The 19,959-nt window shown below is 45.0% G+C and overlaps 1 protein-coding gene across 5 annotated transcripts in view; it reads left to right on the plus strand.

Moving 5' to 3' along the window:
• The window catches only part of PAK5 (p21 (RAC1) activated kinase 5), a 174,462-nt gene that overhangs the window by 107,364 nt on the left and 47,139 nt on the right, over positions 1-19,959 (plus strand). For 3 of the 5 annotated variants that reach the window (XM_061364808.1, XM_061364805.1, XM_061364807.1), the window contains one exon: positions 19,327-19,403. The exons of the other annotated variants lie outside the window; for them this stretch is intronic. The gene's annotated coding sequence lies outside the window, so the exon portion shown is untranslated. The remainder of the gene's footprint in view (positions 1-19,326; positions 19,404-19,959) is intronic. 5 annotated transcript variants of the gene reach the window in all.

The following is a 19,959-nucleotide window of genomic DNA, read 5'->3' on the forward strand; positions in this document are numbered from 1 at the left end:
TTTGGACAAGGGCCTGTAGGGACAGGACAAGGGGAATGGCTTTAACCTGGCAGAGAGGAGATTGAGTTGAGCTCTTAGGTAGAAGCTCTTCCCTGTGAGGTGCTGAGGCGCTGGCACAGGGTGCCCAGAGAAGCTGTGGCTGCCCCATCCCTGGCAGTGCTCAAGGCCAGGTTGGACACAGGGGCTTGGAGCAAGCTGCTCCAGTGGAAGGGGTCCCTGCCCATGGCAGGGGTTGGAACTGGATGAGCTTTAAGGCCCCTTCCAACCCAAACCATTCTGTGATCTGTCACTGCTCCTGAGAGGTCATGGAAAGGCCACAGCAGCCATTGCACCAACCAGGAGCACCCAGGCCAGCAGCAAGCAGGCACTGGGCTGCGCAGGGGTTCTGTAAATCCTGTGCCTGCTGGGAAACCCTTTGGAAATGAATATTTAATAGAGAAATAAAATGATTATATGTACGTGTAAATCCTGTATTTATCTCCCTGCAGGCCTATAAACTGGTAGCTGTCAGCCCACGAGGGCTATAATAATTATGGCTTCACTAACTTGGCTAATAACATATCAATTCCATTGGGATGATCTTGTGCTTTCCTTAATGGGAGGTGTGGGAAGCATTAGTCCCATTTTAAGAAGCCACCTACAAGGAAAAGGGACTTGTCCTGTGTCCAGCTTTCCCCAAAACTGGAAACTTATGAAGATGCTGTTTTTACCTTAGCTCCAGCTCTCCATGGGGGAGCTGATACTTGGGGCTGAACCCAGTAACAATTGAAGTCTTCAGTAAATGCTCTTATATCAACTTTCTGTATTACTGTGCGTTGTGTTGTCTTGTTTCCTAGCAGCTATATATAATTTGTTCACTAATAGACTGGCCTATTTAGACAAATTAGACCTTTTAACACCATTCTTATTAATTGGTTTTGACTGCACTGCAGTAATTACAGCAGGGATTGGGACATTGTAATTGCAGAGAATTGTTGAGACAACGCTCGGCACCCGGTTTCCATGCGAGTTTGTTATCTCTCTATTTAAACATGGTACTTGAAGCATTAACGTGATCTTGGGGTGGCTGTAATTATGTGGATAAACTGGTGGGACAAGTTGTAACGTGGTATCAAAATAGCAGTAGGGAGTGCAAACTTGGTTTCACAAGTAACATAAAGGAAGTGATGGAGATGAGATGCCAGTGCTGCTGCATCCTGGGGCTGGCGTGGATGGTTATTGTGGCTTATATTGAGCAGAGGTAGGGACTGGGTGTTGGCATTTCCAAGCATAGTCAAGCATTCCCCATCCTCCCAGTGGGAATTTGAGGTTTATTACCTGTTTAAAGTGGCTGGGAATTCATTGAAGGCTTCGAGCAACACCCACCGCTGCCTTGGGGATGCATCTCTCAGGTTGCAGCATTGGTTGCAGCAGGAGCAGCCTTCCTGCCCAGCAAGATCCTCCATTTATCTTTATTTAATTCCATTGCTCCCATTTCCTTCCCACCATGCTGATGGTAGAAAGCCTTCTCACAGCCCTCTGCTGAAGCTGAGAAGACCCAGACCTGTTGGAGAGGGAGTCCACATGGACTGCAGTAAGCAGTGCACACCCGGACACTGGTTTCCTAGAGATTGTCTGTAGTATTCTGTGTTCTGGTGCTACTAAATCACTATCTGTACAATGCTGCAGGGGTGCAGCAAGCTGAGAGAGTTGGGCTTGTTCATCATGGAGAAGCCTAAAGGAGACCTTAGGGCAGCTTCCAGTGCCTAAAGAGTCCTACAGGAAATCTGCAGAGGGACATTTTACAAGGACAGGACAAGGGGGAATGGCTTTAACCTGACAGAGGGGAGATTTCAATTAGATATTAAGAAGGAATTCTTCACTATGGGGGTGGCAAGATACGTAGTATAAAGGGTTCATTCATTGCTGCCCAAACAGAGCCAGTGATCCCCTTACCACCCTGTGCCCGTGCTTGAAACCATCTTAATGCACTGTATCATGGCACGTTAGAAAGTCAAATCTCCTTTTAGCCCAGCTTCCTAAGGAGGATTATGTGCTCATGCTGTTTATATCTTCATCCCTTCATCGAGAACTTTTGACCCTGTGGGCCCAGATCAGCCACATTTATCAGCGGAAGGTGTTGATGGAAGTAGGGTCACAGGGGGGTTTGGAGCCAGATAAAGTGGTGACACTGAAGGAAAGGGCTTCTGTGTCAGCTCACTGATCAGGCATGAAGTCCATGGGAGAGGCTCACAGGCACCCAGACGTGGGAATTGCCTTTTTGCTGAGCCCCACTGAGTGTGCTGTGGCAGAGGTGCCTCGGCAGCACTGGGGCTCACAGGACTGCCCCATTGCTGCTCCCATGGGGCTTGGCCATGCAAGAGGCAGTTGGGGTGTAAATAGCAAGCTTCAGTAAACAGGTTTCTGCAGCGTTACCAAACATGGCAACATTTGGGACAAGCAGAGGAAAACCTGAGTTCAGATTTTGTATTGGAAGCATTGAGGTTTTCCAAAGCTTTGTGTCTTGAGACAAAGTGATGGGGATCTCAGGGTTTGGATTTTCACCATGATTTTCCTGCGCTTCTGATGCCTGAGAAGATGTTAAATGAAGCCAAGTCCACGGGTTCAGGCATAGGGAAACTGATGAAAGCTGCATCTGGTCATGCACGTGTGTGTATACGTGCATGTGTGTGCATTTATATGGACATATGTGTGTGTATATATATATGTATATATATCTGTGTCTATATATATCTGTGTTTATATATGTATGTGTATATATATGTATGTGTGTATATATATGTGTCTATATATATGTATGTCTATACATAGGCACGTGTTATGCAGTGCTGTGTATTTTGAGCCATTCTAATGGCAGACTGAGATTGAGTATTTTTAATCTCAAGCTTGAAAATACTTGAGAAAAATCCAGTGGGGTCTCATGCTGGGGGGCAGTCCAGGTGAGTTTGGGGTACCCTGACAGCTGAACTAGACCTTACTGTGCCCCCTAAACACATGGGCTCGCTCAGGTTTTGCACCTTTTTCCTGTGGACACAGGAATGATTCCCTGTGGTCTCACCTGACCTGAGTAAAATAAACCCCATTTGCAGTGCTGTGTGCAGTTCTGGTGTCCTCAAAGTAAGAAGGACATGGATCTGTTGGAACAAGTCCAGAGGAGGCCACGAGGATGATCAGGGGACTGGAGCACCTCCTGTATGAAGATAGGCTGAGAAAGTTGGGGCTGTTCAGCCTGGAGAAGAGAAGGCTGCGTGGAGACCTCATAGCAGCTTCCAGTATCTGAAGGGGGCCTATAGGGATGCTGGGGATGGACTCTTCATTAGGGACTGTAGTGACAGGACAAGGGGTAATGGGTTAAAACTTAAAGAGGGGAAGTTTAGATTGGATATAAGGAGGAAGTTTTTTACTGTGAGAGTGGTGAGGCACTGGAATGGGTTGCCCAAAGAAGTGATAAATGCTCCATCCCTGTAGTGTTCAAGGCCAGGTTGGACAGGGCTTGGAGCAACCTACTCTAGTGGAAGGTGTCCCTGCCCGTGGCAGAGGGGTTAGAATTAGATGATCTTAACGTCCTTTCCAACTGAAGCTATTCCATGATTCTATGAAGTGCACACCCACTGGGTTGTACCTCACAAGCAGAAAGCCTGCATATACTGAAGTCTCTCAGCAACAACCTCAATGAACTAAGTCCTTCTCGTGGAGCAAGAGGTAATCATACAAAGAGGCTCAGTTCCCCCCCGCTGTGCATCTGTCAGTCAGTGCCCACAGAGAGGGTGGAAAGCTGCTGTGCTGCCCATGGGGAGAGATGGGACCAGATGGGTGCGGGATTACATCTGTGATAGCAAGAGGGGAATTGGGAACGCTGTGCTGATATCTCTGTCTGCAGGTATGGGGAGGTATCCCCGCTGCAGCTGCTTTGATTCAGTCCTGGGGCTGCATCCATCCCTCCTGCACAGAGGTTTGAGGCACGCACAGTTGTTTGTGCTGGTTGTGCTGTGGGCTGCTGAGGATGCTAATCCATTTCAGCTCAAAACATGATTGCATTTGGGACTGGAAGGTGGAATTGAAAGTGGTTATCCACTAATCTGTAATAGCTTTTTTCTTTTCTTTAACTTTTAATCTTAGATTTAAAGCCATGTCTTGCGGGTTTGATGGGAATAACCTCTGTTTCTGTTTCAAATCAGTGTTTGTCATCACAAAGATTGTCTGATACCACTGTGTAATTGTGAAGTTAGCGCAGGAAAAGAATGCCAATTAACCTTTAGTAAGTAGGGCTGTAACTTCTTGTTCCTAATTTCTGGGACATGGCTCTGAGCCCGCTGTAAACACAATATTTTCTGTCTATTTGAATCACTGCTTTCCTTAGGAATAATTAAAACACCCTAAAAGAAATGGCATGTAACATCAGCAAAAAAGCAGCGAGCAAAACTCTCAAGTGCCTCGGTTCTTCTTAATCTCCTCTTATTTTTAGCCTCTTTGTATCTTCTGGGATCTTAAAGCTAAGTTCCTTCCGTGTGCTTCTCGGATGCGTTTTGACCAAGCTCTTATTGCAGTATTCATCAGGGATATGTTGCATGACTCGTCCAAGTGTCATTTAGGAGGAAGACTGCAGGAAAGGTTCTCCATCAAAGTCTGTATCATCTCTCTTTTTTGCCTTTAGTTATTGCCACATCATCTTGTATCCTTGGCTTCCAAAGCATTTTCTTCCTTGCTGCATGAATCTTATTTTCAACCTTTACTCTTCAGCCTTCATGAAACCAAGTACAGATCTCCAGAGTTAGATGGTTTTCTGTCTTTGAAGCTTAAGTTTCTGCAGCTTTCATTTTCCTGCTGTTTACCTGATAGCCTTTTGCTTGGATGGATGTGGGTCTTCAAGTACCCTGTTTTCCTACCAGCACATATGCAAGATGTCAGTACTTTAATAACCGTATTACTGACTCTGGGACCTTTGGACTGGCTTTCTCATTCATCTCTTGTGGTTTATTACTTGTGGCCTATTAACTCTGATAGGTGGTTAAATTTAATTATATGCAGTTGACCTTGATTATTTAACGTTAATTAAACCACTCTGGGTCTCCATTCTTTGAATCTCTTGAGAAAGAATTGCAATATTCCCTTTCCAGTATAAGCTACATTAGCAGCATCAGTTAAACTTCTTAATACTGAGGGAGAGAGGTAGATCTCATTGGTTGCTTGAGGTGAACATGATTAAAGCCTGATGGTCGAGTTTGATGTGGTGGAGATGTTCCCCATCTTAAATATTGGGCAGTGCTTCGCCATAATAAAAGCTTGTAAATAGGATTTTATTTCTTAGGGATTCTCCTCCTCCTTTTAAGAACAGCCTTCCTGGTTGTGAATCGAAGAGTCTGCTTATATCTCATCCAAGAGATATGAGTCTGCTTATATCTCATCCAGGAGATATGAGTCTGCTTATATCTCATCCAGGAGATATGAGTCTGCTTATATCTCATCTCACACCAAGTGTGTGAGACCTGTTCCACAAGTGTGTTATAAATCACAAATGAGGTCGTATGGGCTGCCTAATTTAAACTTACGCCCTCTCTTATTTTAACCAGGGGCCTCAGAGCTGACTGTTAATAAATACCAACCCAGATATAGAATCAGTTATAAAAAAAATCAGTTATAAAACAGTTAGGGTTGGAAAGGACCTTAAGATATATTTAATTAAGTATAAAATATAATGTTGTCCTAGATTGATTTGGGAAGGGTTGAGCAGTTATGGTACTTAGATTTTCATCTATTTTCTGTTTATGTGCCTCCCTGTGTGGCATATTGTAGACAGTTCTTATGAGATACTTCAACTCTTTACTACTTTGATTTAATTACTTCAAGTGAATGATCCATCTTTATTGTGTGGAACGTGCAGCAATTAATCTACCTCAATGAAAGAATTAATCAGTGAATAAAGCTACAGGGCTTGGGCATTTGGAGCCCTTTGGTGTTTGTTCAAGGAGGAAGGTAGATCCAGATCCAGAAAATAGAGCCACATAGACCTGCAGCCCCTGGACCTGGTCTGGGAAAGCTTTCTGTTATGCTGCTGGAGGCTTTTGCACTTCTTCCATTCCCACCCAGCAGGATCAGGCATCCTCCCACCTGCAGTGCTGCAAAATACGGCTTATCCAGAGAAAAAGCTGGGCAGCAGCTGACTGGATGTCTAGGATGCTCTGAAGCAGGTTTATCCATAGCTATGTACAGCTCGAGCTTTCTCAGTTCTGTTTCTGGTACCAGTTCTTGAGCTTATTCTGAGGGTTTCCCAGGTGTCTTCTCTGATACTTGCACGAATTCACTGCTTTTCAGACACTGCTGCCACATATTCTCAGGCACACGTATCCCAAGGAAACTAATACAAAGATTAAGTAGAGCATTTTGTACCTGGATAGATGCTACAGAGATCCTCCCCTGCTCTGACTCAGCCTGATCCCTACCTCACATAGGAGGGAAATTGGAGGTTTACAACAGATGTACAAATGAATGCATCCCATGGCTAGGTCACACTGGATTTATGTTAGCCTTGGGGTGCCTGCTAGAGAGCTATGCTTTGTCTGACTTGCAGCATATATATACGTTGTTCTTAAAGTAGCCCATCGCTTATAAGATAATGAGGAAGCAATGTTAAAATGTATGACTGGTTGGTTTGCCAGTCAAATAAGAAATAGTTTCTGGAGGCCATGGATTATGCGCTGAGTTATTTTTAATATTCATTTTATTGGTGCTTTTAAAAGTGGCTCCAGCAGTGGCATTTTGAGAAGATTCTAAATAGAATCTCCAGCAAAGAGCAGCTCCGAGAAGGGGATTACCTCCCTGTGAAAACCAGGGGCAAATTGAGCTACCTCGTGCCTCGGAGGAGAAAATCAGACTTAGGTCCTGTGAGCTTGGATACTTGTTTTGCCTTGAGCACAGGAATGGTCTCATTAACCCTTGTTAGGACCAAACAGCAGGAATAAAGTGTGTGTAGGATGAAGGCTTAAACCCCACTCAGTTTCAGACCTGAAGCTTGTGGTTTCCTGGGGAAACACACAAGGAGAGGTGGACTTAAAGGTTTGAAATCAAACCCAGCCTCGGGCATAATGTAGACAAATCACCATGTGGTCAAATGGGGCTTGTCCCACTAGGTTTTTCTCTGCTCTGCCCTTTCCATGTAGTCAGCAAGCCCTCCCTGCATTGTATGTGCAGCAGATGCAGCTCTCACCTGGTACCTACAGTTAAGTAACAGGGATCAGTTTGGCTCTTTGACATCAAGTTCAACCAAAGCCCCTCAGAAGAGTTAAATCAATGTAATTCCTTGGCAGAGGTGGGGATCTTGGTGCTGTCTGGTTTAGAATTGTATTTTGCAAGCACATAACCAAGTAAGAGGTTTTCTGGGCCAGATTTTGCAGTTACTTGAGCTTCAGTGATGTGCAAAGCCTCGTGTCAGCTCAAGATCTCTTCCCTGTCTGCACTGGTGGTGTTTTTAACAAGTGTTCCTGTTTTTATCCCTGTGTGTGGAAATACCATTGCTCGTTGAATTTACTCTTGCTGTTGAAGGATTGAATCACTTGTGTAGCTCCCTAAGGTGGGATGCCAAGGTGTAATCAATGGGACCTCATCCTGTGGTGTGCAGAGGGCTCCTGGTACCCAGCGCAGCAGTGGCTGGTGCTGGTGGATGGGTCTTGAGCCTCATCTTGGTGAATGGCATAAGACCTGTTGGGTTGGATCCTGCCAGAGGTACTTACTCTTCCTGTTGGCTTTGGCAGCTGTGAAGTTTGCTTCACCGTTCCTGAGTTTGGGATTGTGAGCAGCAAATTCGGGAAGGATGGAAGCTTCCTTGGCAGAGAAGGAAAGAAAAACCTGAGCTGTACTGCTGGTGGGTGGCTGACCCAGGTCCCAGCCTCAGTGTTTTGGAGACACAGAGAGTCACCAGTATCAGAGAGTTTATAGATGATGATAAGGAAACTCCTTCTGAAGATCCTCTGTTAAATCCCTGCTTTGAATAAGAACTTGAAGAGCTCTGGACCAGCTTCTCCCACCCCAGCTGAGCTGTGTAGCTGCATAGCCTTTTGTCATAGGAGCAGCGTTGTCTGGTTTTCTTCCTTAGCAGCTGTTTCATGAGCAATCCCTGCATTTCTGGTGAAGACAAGAGATGAATCAGTGCACTGAATTCAGCCCAAGTCCATAAGTAACTTCAGATCCTCCAAAACAGTATTTATTGACAAATAGGCCATGTCCATTAAAAGTAGTTCTTTCAGTTTTCGTGTGACACATGGCTGATGTTTCTGTGGGTCTCAACATCTTTTCCATACCTGTTTTAATCGTTATCAGCAGGATGCTTTCCCTTCCCAGCTGGATCGAGTGATTGCCCTCAGAAGATGTTTCTTCAGCCTGTAGTAACTGTGAACCCCAGCACATGTGGATCCCATGAGTCTCAGTATCATGGGATGAGACCTATTCAGCTCAACCTTGAGGCGGGTCCATGCTCAGCCTTTCCTTTATGAGCTCCTCTGTGGTGTGTTTCCCCTCCTTCACCAGCTTTGTCCTTGCTTGAAGGCACCCTGCAGATGCCAGAGCAGCCTCTGATTGCTGGGTATCTGCTGCTGTAGGTGGTGTTCCTGTATTGAAAGGGAAAATATTTAGCAGCCAGCAGAACACTTGCTGGTGGGAAGGCTACAGCATCTGCAGTCCCTGGTTGTGTTTATGTTAGCAATTTCAGCATCTTTGCCATAATAACAGTAATTTAAACAGGTGCTGTTGACTGAAGGACAATTAGGGATTGTTGAGTTTTGCATTTCCCTAATATTCAACCAAGCCCCATTCTGCTGGTATTTATAGTACTACGACCGAGCAGCTCCTTTGCTGTCTATGGCAGTAAATCCATGTGTAACCAGAGGAGCACTGGGACTGGCACCATGATGCTGTAGGAGGTCCCAGCACTCCTCCTCCTCCTGCAGAGATTCCTACACAGCTGCTCTCCCCAGCAGCCTGATTTATGCTCTGGGATTTATGGAGCTGAACAAATGATGATAGAAGATCTATGTGGTTTATTACACTTGGACCAATTTTCCCAAGCCAGAGGGCAAATCCCCTGTCTCTACCTGTGCTCTGGTTGTGCAGCTGCCGTGCATCCTCTTTGATAGTCTGAAAGCTGCAGATGATGGAATTCAGAGGCTCAAAGGAGTAATTCATCCTCCCTTGGAAGCTGGGCCCAGGAATGGAGTAGGTGTTGCTGCAGTTTGCTACCGCCCTTAGAGTCATAGAATCAACTCAGTTGGGAAAGACCTTTAAATCATCAAGTCCAACCGTTACCCCAGCACTACCAAGGCTACCACTAGCCCGTGGCACTGAGGGCCTCGTCTGCATGGATTTTGAACACTACAAGGGATGCTGATGCCACTACTTCCCATACAGCCTGTCCCAATGCCTTACCAGTGTGACCTTGCTGAGGGATGCAGCAGGGTACAGGGGGGCAGAGCCAGCAGAGCACAAGTGGAAACAAGCTTTTCAAAGTGAAAATTGCAGGGAGCTTTAAAAATTTCATTTACATTTACTGGATGCTTGGTCTCAGAGCTCATTACAGGAGGGAAACTGAACACTTACCTTCATCTCCATTCGCTGCTCCAGTAGCCCAGGAACTGCATTAACACAGCCAGAGTTAACCAACTGTGCAAGTTAAAAGCTTTGTCTGGTCCCTTCACTTCCTCAAGCATCCCTGAGGCCTCAGCTCATTCCTCACCAGTTGGCTTGCACAGATGTGGCCAGATGTGGGATATGCCTCACTGAAGCCTCACTGGTGGTGCCCAGCAAACCAAGAGACCTGGCTGGGCTCTGGGATCCCAGCCTGAGGTTTCAGCATTCAGAATCAAGAACCACAGAGTTCCATGTTTGATCTGAGCCCAGTGAGCCTGGAGCTTCGCCAGCACCACGGAGTTGCTGTTTCCATGGAGGCAGCTGTGCAAGCAGATTGTTCCTTTTAAAGAAAGGCAGAGCATGGGACAAACCGCATGTACTCTGAATGGTGGAAGTTCTTCCCCAAACCCTGCAGAAACGCACTGGTACTGATAAATCTGTGCAGAAACAGGTCCCCTTTAGCTGCTCCTACGTAAATTAATAATCTAGAAGCCAGTTGCAAGCATGTTTTTGCAGAGAGCAAAGGGTTACTCACGTGTGCTGAGTGATTTCTGACGTTCCTGGGGCCGTGGATGGAGATGGGGTGTTACTGGCCTCTGAAAGGCCTACTTGCAAAGGGCCAAGCCCAGAGGAGTTTTATGGATTTATGAGCCCTCCTGTTCAGGGAATGGAGCTGTCGAGGCTGAGTCTGTCTCTGATTAACTCAGTGCTGAGTGATCAGGGTGCTGGGAGAAGTACACAAGGCAGACCCAGCAGAGGGGACTTGCAGCCGTGTAACATCAAGCTGATGGTGCTACCATCACTGTATCCTGTGTAAAGCATGGCTGGTCCAGTCTTCCTCCCTGTAGTGTAAGAGCCACTCAACTGGCTTTCCCCTTCCATTCTGGATCAAGTCAAAGCCACCCGATTGACTCAGCTCCTTCTCACCTCACTTCTCTTCCTTTACTCTATTTTCTACTGCATCTGCCCCCTCCAGCTCAGCCTCCCTCTCTACCAGCCACTCACATTGATACCTCTGTGCTGATCCCCTCTTCCAGAGAAACCCAATGGGATTTCAACATTCATGCCCTCATCACTCCTGCATTCCCCATTCCAGACCCCCATCTTCCCTGTCAACCTGTTGCCACATGCGTGGTTTCCCTATATGGATTGTCCTTGTGTCCTTGCTACAGGCACAAGGGATTTCTCTTACGTTCTGGGAGCATCCTTTAATGCAATCAGTGTCATGGCAAATACACGTGAAGTGATGCTTTTGCTGGTTGGGGGTTGTCACAGTGTGGTGGTGGCTCCCCAGCTTCCCCACGAGCATGCTGAAAACTTCCTGCAGCTTCTTCCAGTGTTTCGTGTTGGGGAAAAGAACTTGATGCCAGTGGGCACCGAAGAAAACTACAGGGATGGCTCTGGCAATGGGTAATGCTGCTCTCCCTGTTCGCTGATTCAGCAGGATAAGCCTTTAACAGACAGGAAACCTTGCCACAAATATCACATACACTGCCAAGCGGATGCAACACGGGGCGAGGAGGAAGGTGTCAGTGGGAAGCAGATGGGCAGCACTGTATGTGGTTTGCCTGGCATTTGCTGCTTTGCTATAGGAAGCTCAGAGATGAGTTACAGTGGGACCAAAGAGAGAGGAAAAAAACATTGAAACCCATCAACATTCAGAAGAGCAGAAGAAACAAATATATTGACCTAAATGACCACTGGTGACTCAAAAGCTTGAGGGCAATAAATGTAAATGGTGATGGTGCCATTAGGAAAAAGGGAAAAGGGGCTTTGAGGGCAGAGGTGGGCAGCTGCTGACTCCTGGAGGAAAATGGAAATAGGTTCTTTGAGGGTCCACACAATTCTGCCCTGACCTCAGGGACTCTTTCCAAACCGGACTTGTAAATTAAAGGATTAACTTCTACCAAAAGCACTGCTACCTTCCTCAGAGAGTGTTTCTTTGGGATTATTTGGGGAATAATTGGGTCTGAATCATCTCCACGTGATTCATCCATATGAATTGCAGACTGATTGCAGTTTCTGCCTGTGCCTCTCCCCGCTGAAAGCAAGCTGACCTGCGGGTTTCTGCTCTGGTGCATCCATAGGAGAATTGTGCTTTGCTGGCCTAGCGTCATCTTTCCCTCATTCCAGACTTTTTTAGATAAACAGAAGAGATTAGTGTGAGTGGAAGGCTTGATTGACCTCTTTCAAACAAATCTCTTCTCTGGAGAAGCTTGAATTAAACCCCCACTTCTATTCCTGCAGTTTAACTGACTGGTGGTATCTCATCTGTGGAACAACCTACTCTGATTTATTGAAGTCTTACACTTTCAGAAGCTGATTTTGCAGCAATACGGGATGTGTAACACTGCTCCTGAAACCTGCCTTCTTAATCATTGATCAATGTTCTGTCCTGGTTTTAGGCATCTGGTTGCGTCTTTTACATTTGTTTTTGCTTTTCCTCTGTGACCCCGTCACCGTAATTTGGATGTATTTCCTATCTGCTCCTTGCAGTGCCCAAGTTTGCCTCTCGTTTTGCCTTGTTGTGTGTTTATTCATTCCAGTGAATGATGATTTTAAGGCAAACCCTTTTTATCTGCCATGGTGAGAGGCTGTTCTGCCAAATGCAGTTCTTGGGTCTCATGTTATTTTGCAGTAAACAGCAAGAGCTGAAAAGAGAGAGTGGAGTAACTTCGCTCTCAATAACCCGAGGTGACAGTGAGAGTAGGGATGGAGGAGTCTGCTCTTGTGAGACCTCACTTGGAATATTGTGTACCGTTCTGGTGTCCTCAACATAAAAAGGACATGGATCTGTTGGAACAAGTCCAGAGGAGGACATGAGAATGATCAGGGGACTGGAGCACCTCCTGTATGGAGATAGGCTGAGAGTGTTGGGGCTGTTCAGCTTGGAGAAGAGAAGGCTGCGTGGAGACCTCATAGCAGCATTCCAGTATCTGAAGGGGGCTATAGGGATGCTGGGGATGGATTCTTCATTAGGGACTGTAGTGGTAGGACAAGTGGTAATGGGTTAAAACTTAAACAGGGGAAGTTTAGATTGAATATAAGGAGGAAATTCTTTCCTGTTAGGGTAGTGAGGCACTGGAATGGGGTGCCGAAGGAGGTTGTGAATGCTTCATCCCTGGCAGTGTTCAAGGCTAGGTTGGATGAGGCCATGGGCAATACGGTTTAGAGCAAGATGTCCCTGCCCATGGCAGGGGGGTTGGAACTTGATGATCTTAAGGTCCTTTCCAACCCTAACTATTCTATGATTCTATGAAGTTGGGTTTGAAATGAGGTTTGGAAGATTATTGTGCATAAAAAGGTAAGAGAGGACTGGTGCAGGGAAGGACAGGTAGGAGCTGGTGGAGATGGTCCTTTGCCCTGGCTTGGCATAGGGAGCAGGAGCATGGTAAAACTGAGAGCCCAGGAGAAACGGGTGGCATGGGAGAACTGCAGGGAGTCCTGGCTCTGCTTGGGAAGTGGAAATGGAGGAAGCTACTACTGAGTCCCTTTTGTGCACTCTTCAGATTCAAGTATGCCTGTAGCCAAGAGGGAAAATAAAACATAGTTCCTCCTCCCCCCGATCCATAATTTCCTTGCTCTGATTATTACCAAGTGTGGAAGCATTTGCCTCTGCACATGTGATGGATGCCAGCGGCACTGGAAAGCTGTCAGCGGTGGAGAAAGAAGAGAAAAGTCTTCTCTTCTGTTTCCTGGAGCGGAGTTCAGTGGAGCATTTCAGATGCTCACATTCAGATTATTGCTCTTCTGCTTTGCCTTCTCCTCTGAGTTAGAAAAGTGCCTATTAAAAACATGATAGGCGAGTAGTTGCATGTTAAATAGCGGGATTGCTTCATCCCAGTGGGACCAAAAAAGACATATATTTGTAATGAAATTAGACTTTATTTATAAATGTTGGCTTGGAGATTTTCCAGGTTGGAAATTTCTGCCTTTCCTTTCCTGATGAACATAAATTTTGCTGGATTCAGAGAAGATAACGTGCAGGGCAGCTCGTGTCCGGCTTTAGGACAGGAAACATTGATGAAGGGGCGCAGTGTAAGTTGCTGAACTTTGGTTTCCATTGGAGATAGTGGCAGCAAAAGGGAGGGAAGGAAGCATCATCTCCTGTAGCCTGTGTTACAAAGAAAAGGGAATAGAAGATAAGCTTTCTCAAATTCAACCATTCTCCCCCTCTCCCTGTCACCATGTATGGTTGTTTTTCTCATCCTGTTATCAGCAGAGGGAAATAGAGAAGAAAGTGGCTATTTGTAGGGTCAGAGACCTCCCACTGAAGCTGACAACAATTGAATGGGTACCCAGATGATGCTCCAGAAAGACCAAGACTGTGATGATACAGCTGTACACCAGGCAAAAGATAAATGGCATTTGAAGATGACTTTTAGTGAGGTACTAAACATGCTGCAGTGGGTACACGGCTTTGCTCTATCATGGACAGAGGAGCAAGATTAGCCCTAACAGATCTGACAGCGGCCCTTAGGATGAAGTCTGAAGTCTGAATTTTAGAGTTTCCTTTAAGGTTTGAAACTCCTTTCCAATAAATCAAACTCTGTTAAAGAAACAGTCACACACCCTGATATATATATATATATATATTTCATTTCTCTGTAAAAAGCAAATGCATATTTGTCACTTAAACAAACAAGTGAATCAGGATATACTGAATGAACTGGTGTTGTTAAATGGCACCAAGGGTAGTTAAAGGCTGCGTGGCAGCTCCTCTGCAGATACAGCTTTTCCAGCCTGAGCCCCCGCTAGCGAGAGAGAAGCAGCTCACATGGACTTGGCACTGATTTATTCATATCACATCTCCATGTGGGCGAGCTGAGCCTTCAGCTTTTGGCGTCCTGAGCGTTGGGTACTTTCAAGGACATGCCACAAGTAAGAAACGCAGAGGGGCAAGATGATGTTATTTCCATTTAAAATATCAGCCTATATGTAATAAGGAGAAAGAATAGTTCTAATAACACAGTTGATTACTGTCAGAGTACTAACAGGGAGGTGTGTTGGAAAAGGTATTATACAGCCCACTGTGCTTTGCATAATCATTTTAAAAGCCGTTCAAGGTATCTTCCTGCCTTTATCCAGAAGAAGCTGGAAATCATGTGGAAAGCCAGGGTTGTCAGGATTGCTGAACTCAAGACTGGGCGCTGCACACGATTACACACACAAGTGGGTGCCCAGGGTGCAGCCACAGGCTGAGTCAGTAGCATGTGTGGAGTGCAGAGACTACCTTACAGGGATGTGCTGTGAAGATGCTCCTGTCATTTGTTCGTGATGTCTCCCATAATTTGACCATACTGGCTGCCTTAAAAACGTCTTTCTAAAACCTTTCTATTCCCCCATGAAGCACTCAGCAAGTGATCTCTGATGCCCAGCCAGAGCACAGACAATTTTCACATCAGCTCAAGTAAAAAATATCAGGGAATATATTGAATTGTATGCCCAGAAATTTCAGGAAAAACCTAAGTTACCATTTTGGGGACTTTTACTGAAATAGCTTTTGAGGTTTATGTGATTCCATATTTCAGAGCAAAGGGGAAATGGTGAAAGTGAAAGATTTCATAGGACAAGTTATTTCATTTGACCAGAAACAATAACTTTGTTCTGGTTAGAAACTGTTTCCATTAGGATCTGATCTCCTTCTGCTCACTTAATTCTTATCTCAGCCAGCAAACTTTGCAATCCTAAGTGCTAACTCCGGCTCTCACCACGTGGCATTACCCGCATAAGTTTCCTTAATGCATTTTTTTGCAGTCATTTTCCCAGCTCATCTTTGATTTCCCAGTTGTATCCAGCAGCTTTGCTGGAATCATTCCGGAACAAAGTGGGTAATCAAAGAGAAACGAATCTCTCTGCCTCTGGCAACACCGCTGGATGCAACCAGAGTCAGCAGAGATGTCCTTTTTAATTATGATCTTCTGACTGATGGTGCATTTTTGCTGCAGAGGCTTCAAGAAGGACCTACAGATCCTTTCATCCCAGATGCAAATACGCTAAGTATGTGTTTTCCTGGGACATAAACAGAGGACTCATGGCCTCCTGGGCCCCTGGCACCATATCACCAAGCAGGATGGGAGCCAGGTTCTTCACCTCTGCATGGGACTGTTCAGCCTGGAGAAGAGAAGGCTGCATGGAGACCTCATAGCAGCCTTCCAGTATCTGAAGGGGGCCTATAGGGATGCTGAGGAGGGACTCTTCATTAGGGACTGTAGTGATAGGACAAGGGGTAATGGGTTAAAACTTAAACAGGGGAAGTTTAGATTGGATATAAGGAGGAAATTCTTTCCTGTTAGGGTGGTGAGGCACTGGAATGGGTTGCCCAGGGAGGTTGTGAATGCTCCATCCCTGCGCAGTGTTCAAGGCCAGGCTGGACGAGGCCTTGGGTGACATGGTTTAGTGTGAGGTGTCCCTGCCCGTGGCAGGGGGGTTGGAACTGGATGATCTTAAGGTCTTTTCCAACCCTAACTATTCTATGATTCTATAGGTTCAGCATCTCCCCCTCTGCAGTAAATAAGGTTTCTCATAATATATATGGAGAGGATCTTGCCTTCTCTCACAGACAGACTCCTTGTTATGATGGTGTTTCCTTGATGAAACAGCCTCCTTCAGAGATGCTTGCAGAATCAGTTGGTCTGGGCTGCGGAGCTGGGGAGGGATGGTGGGTGCCTTGTTGTTTGTGTAGGAGCATTTCTGCTGTGAGAGAAGACATTTATGTTGGCATAATTGTCTAAGAGTTTGGAAACTGAACCAGCTCATAGACAGTCATAGGGCAGCTTCTCTTGGTGTTTCCAGACTAGTATTTCTGGGAGTCATCTTAGCTGGTCACTTGGTCACTTGGCAATCTCCTTCCCTTGTCATTTTGGGCCATTTCAGATGAACCACCTCATTCTGGAGAGGCAAAACAGCATGTGAATGGGCTCTGCACAGTGCAGCGACTCACATTTGTGCATCCAAAGGAAGGAATTGGAGCCTCTTTCTGTTGCAGCATCAATTCTTGGGAGATGGCCGTGGTGGCCGTCCGAGATGCAGTAATTCCTCTTGTTGCTCAAAACCTTCCTGCAGCCAAAACCTGTCTCTATTTTTGTCGTTAAAAAGATGGAAAACAGCATAAAAACCACAGTAACATTCATCTTTCTGGATTTGTACTGATTGCCCAGACATTAAACTGTGTGGGTTTTTTCATTCAGTTTACATTGTATTACAGTTTTGGTTTGCTTTTCTGTATCTGCTTTCAAGTCTTTCATGAGTTTCACGTGTACAGCATAAAGGACCTCCATTTTTCCCCTATAACTTTTATATAAGGTATCTTATATCTTATATAAGTAGAGATCCGGTGAAACCCATCTCTTCCAAACTGGTGTTTGAAGGTGGCAAAATGCAGTCTGCATGGCAAGGTCGCTCAGCTCTGAAAAACTCAATGTTGAGGAATTACTCAGTTGCAATTATTGGTCATTAGGGACGATCCAAAGGGAGGAAGGAGGATGGGGCAGACATCACTTTATACACATTCAGTGTTCTGTATAAAGAGCTTATGGTAAACTTTCTGAAGCTGGTAATAAATAGTAAGCTCCAGCAACCCCTTCACGGGATCAGTTCTCAGTTTTAATGTGGAAACAGAGAATGACATGACAGCAACTCAGTAGGATAAGAATTGACTTTCAAACCAGTTTTTCAGTGCAATGCAGAGTGAGGAAAAAGACCAGGAAGTGTGTAAGTAAAAATTTCAAGTAGAATCTATGCATTTGTGATTTATTGCAGACTATGGAAATGTTTTCCCTTCAGTTATGTTAGTGATAGAGAGCAAAACCCAACACTGAGGTAAGAAACCCACAGTGATAACAACAGGCGGGATTTGCATCTTCCAGGCATTTGCTGTGGATACGTTAATCTATGGGCATGTTTGTGTATTTTAAAGTTATTTTGACATATCGACTAATCTGATTTGGTTCCATTTTTGGTAAGCACAGGTCAGAAGATGTGTTTCATCCTAAGGAATATTCTGATCAGAGGCTTGCCATTAATAATGCATTAAGAAGCATTTGTTTCTGTTGTTCGTTCACTGGAAAGCAATCTTTATTACAGATGTTATGACAATAGAGCAATTCCTGAGAGCCAGTGCAGCCTATACTGGTTTAGAAGTAAAATAAACCCAGTTAATATTATTGTAGAAGAAAACAATCAGTATCTAGAATGCAACCATAGCAGTGAGGATTTATGGCAGGGGGTTGGCTCTAGAGCCCCCTCCTCATTCATGTGTCTCAGCAGCATGTGATGCTGTCGCAGACACATGTCCCCATCTGGTCCTGGTCCTGCTCATCAGTGCCTGCCTCATGGCACTCACTGGGTGCTGTAAAACAACCTGTGCTGGGGCAGGCACCTCCTCGATGCCATTTTGGTGTGTTCATGGATGCAGCCAACACAGGATAAACTGGTTCTGAGACCTGGAAAGCATTTTGCAGCCTTTTTTAAAGTAGAAGCTGTTTTTTCTACAAATTATAATGATACATCAGTAGTAAATACAGGGCACTTGTGATGAACAGTGTGGTGGTGTGATTAGTCTGAAAAGCCTAGCACACATTGGTCTTAGGTATGTTTGTAATGCTGTCTTTACTACTACCATCAAGCACTGGGAAGGAAACTCCATTTCAGAGGGTTAAAACTAAAGCTTTACACGCCAGACCGAAACAAGACACTTCATGTCCCCTTCACTGTGCTAGAAGTTGGTGCCAGTCCAACTTTGCTGAGGGTTTGCCAGCAGAGCACTGAAGACGCAGCCCAAAATGCAACAAGGTGTATGTAACCTGGTGCTTTTCAAGCACTTTGCTCAGTCCTTTCTCTTGACAGATGTGGGATTTCATATCCTTGCACTCCATATCCTACAGCCACCCCAACCTGTAGGAATAATACTCAGAATTAAGGAATATTGTGTCATAATGCTGGGTTTGGTATTTTCTGCAGGCTTTCCTGTCTACTGATACATCATCACTTTCATTCTCGATAGTATTTCCTTGTATTGCTTGTTTTTTTCTAACTCAAATCATAGATACAGAGTATCTACATCCTTTTATAACGTTTAACTGTCTGTTTTTAAGTAATAACAATATCAACTCAGAAGAACACTATAACTGCTTTGAAGTTTCAGATTTGCGGTGTCTCATTTAATGGGTGACTTATTTAATACCCCCTCCCTGTGGGTGTCCAGCATTTCCTGCAGAGTTAATGCCATTAATTATCCCAGAGGACTCTTTGCTTCTGCAGATCTGGAATCCTTTCAGTCGCTAAGGATAGAAATTATTTGTGTTACCTCCAGGGGCTGGTGGGGTTTGGGTTGGCTTTCATCTGCCCAGAGCTGTTGCAGACTGATTCCTCTGTCTGTACATTGCTATATATATGTGCTTGTGTGTAAAATAATAGAGAGTGACTGACTACAATGCATGCATTTAAGCTACTCAGCTGAAAATTACTGAGCATTAAAATCCACTGGGAATCACAAGACTTCTAAATTAGGAAAGCACATGTCAGTCAGTGTGTGGAAATGAGTCCTCGTACAAGAGTAGCTTTCAATAGGAAGAATGAGTATTGTTCCCTGGAGTACATCAGTCCTAGTTTGGCCGCTCGGTACCAGCTTTTACTTTTTCTCTGGAAGCATGCATTGCCTTTTGCTATTATTTTTTCCCTGTCTTTTGTTCCACTGTGCATTTCTATTAGATATGTCTCACGGGCCAGCTATCAAGAGACACCCTGCTGTGCTGTGACGAATGAAGGCATTCTCAACCATAAACAAGGTATTGTGGGATTGAACAGAAACACGGACAATGACAAGTCCTGGACAGCTTGTAATTGTTTAACTGTGTTTTTGTTAGATTGGGCAGTGACATGAGAACACTGAAAAATGGGCTGATCTGACCTAAGGTTGAAATGAGCAGAATGCTTTTGGGTAAATGGGGGACTTCGGGAACGATGGCACTTTTGTACGTGTCAGGTGTTGTCCAATCCGTCAGTATATATTTTTCCATGATTAAAGAGTGTATTTTTATAGTGCTTAAATGACTTACAAGTCTGTCCCATCTCAAAAATAGAAGGCACCTAGAAAATCCATGGGGATGAGCTGAATCCTGTTGACCATCAAGCTTTTTTATTCCTAAAACTCACGTGGGCATGCATTGAAAATGGTATTTCTATACTTTCTTGGAATTAAAAACGGTACAGAATTTGTCTGGAAAAACTGTTTGGCCACAGGGGATTTAGTTCATCATCATTGACACTATTTATGTCTGGAAGAGCTTAGCAGGGTGGTAGAAGACTCTCAATATTTGGGCTGTGTGGGCTGACTTAGTTCAT

The sequence above is a fragment of the Neopsephotus bourkii genome, unplaced genomic scaffold, assembly GCF_033783945.1.
Source record: "Neopsephotus bourkii isolate Nb327-2 ecotype Australia unplaced genomic scaffold, CSIRO-AGI_Nbou_v1 NB_1250, whole genome shotgun sequence".
Taxonomy (NCBI): Eukaryota; Metazoa; Chordata; class Aves; order Psittaciformes; family Psittacidae; genus Neopsephotus; species Neopsephotus bourkii.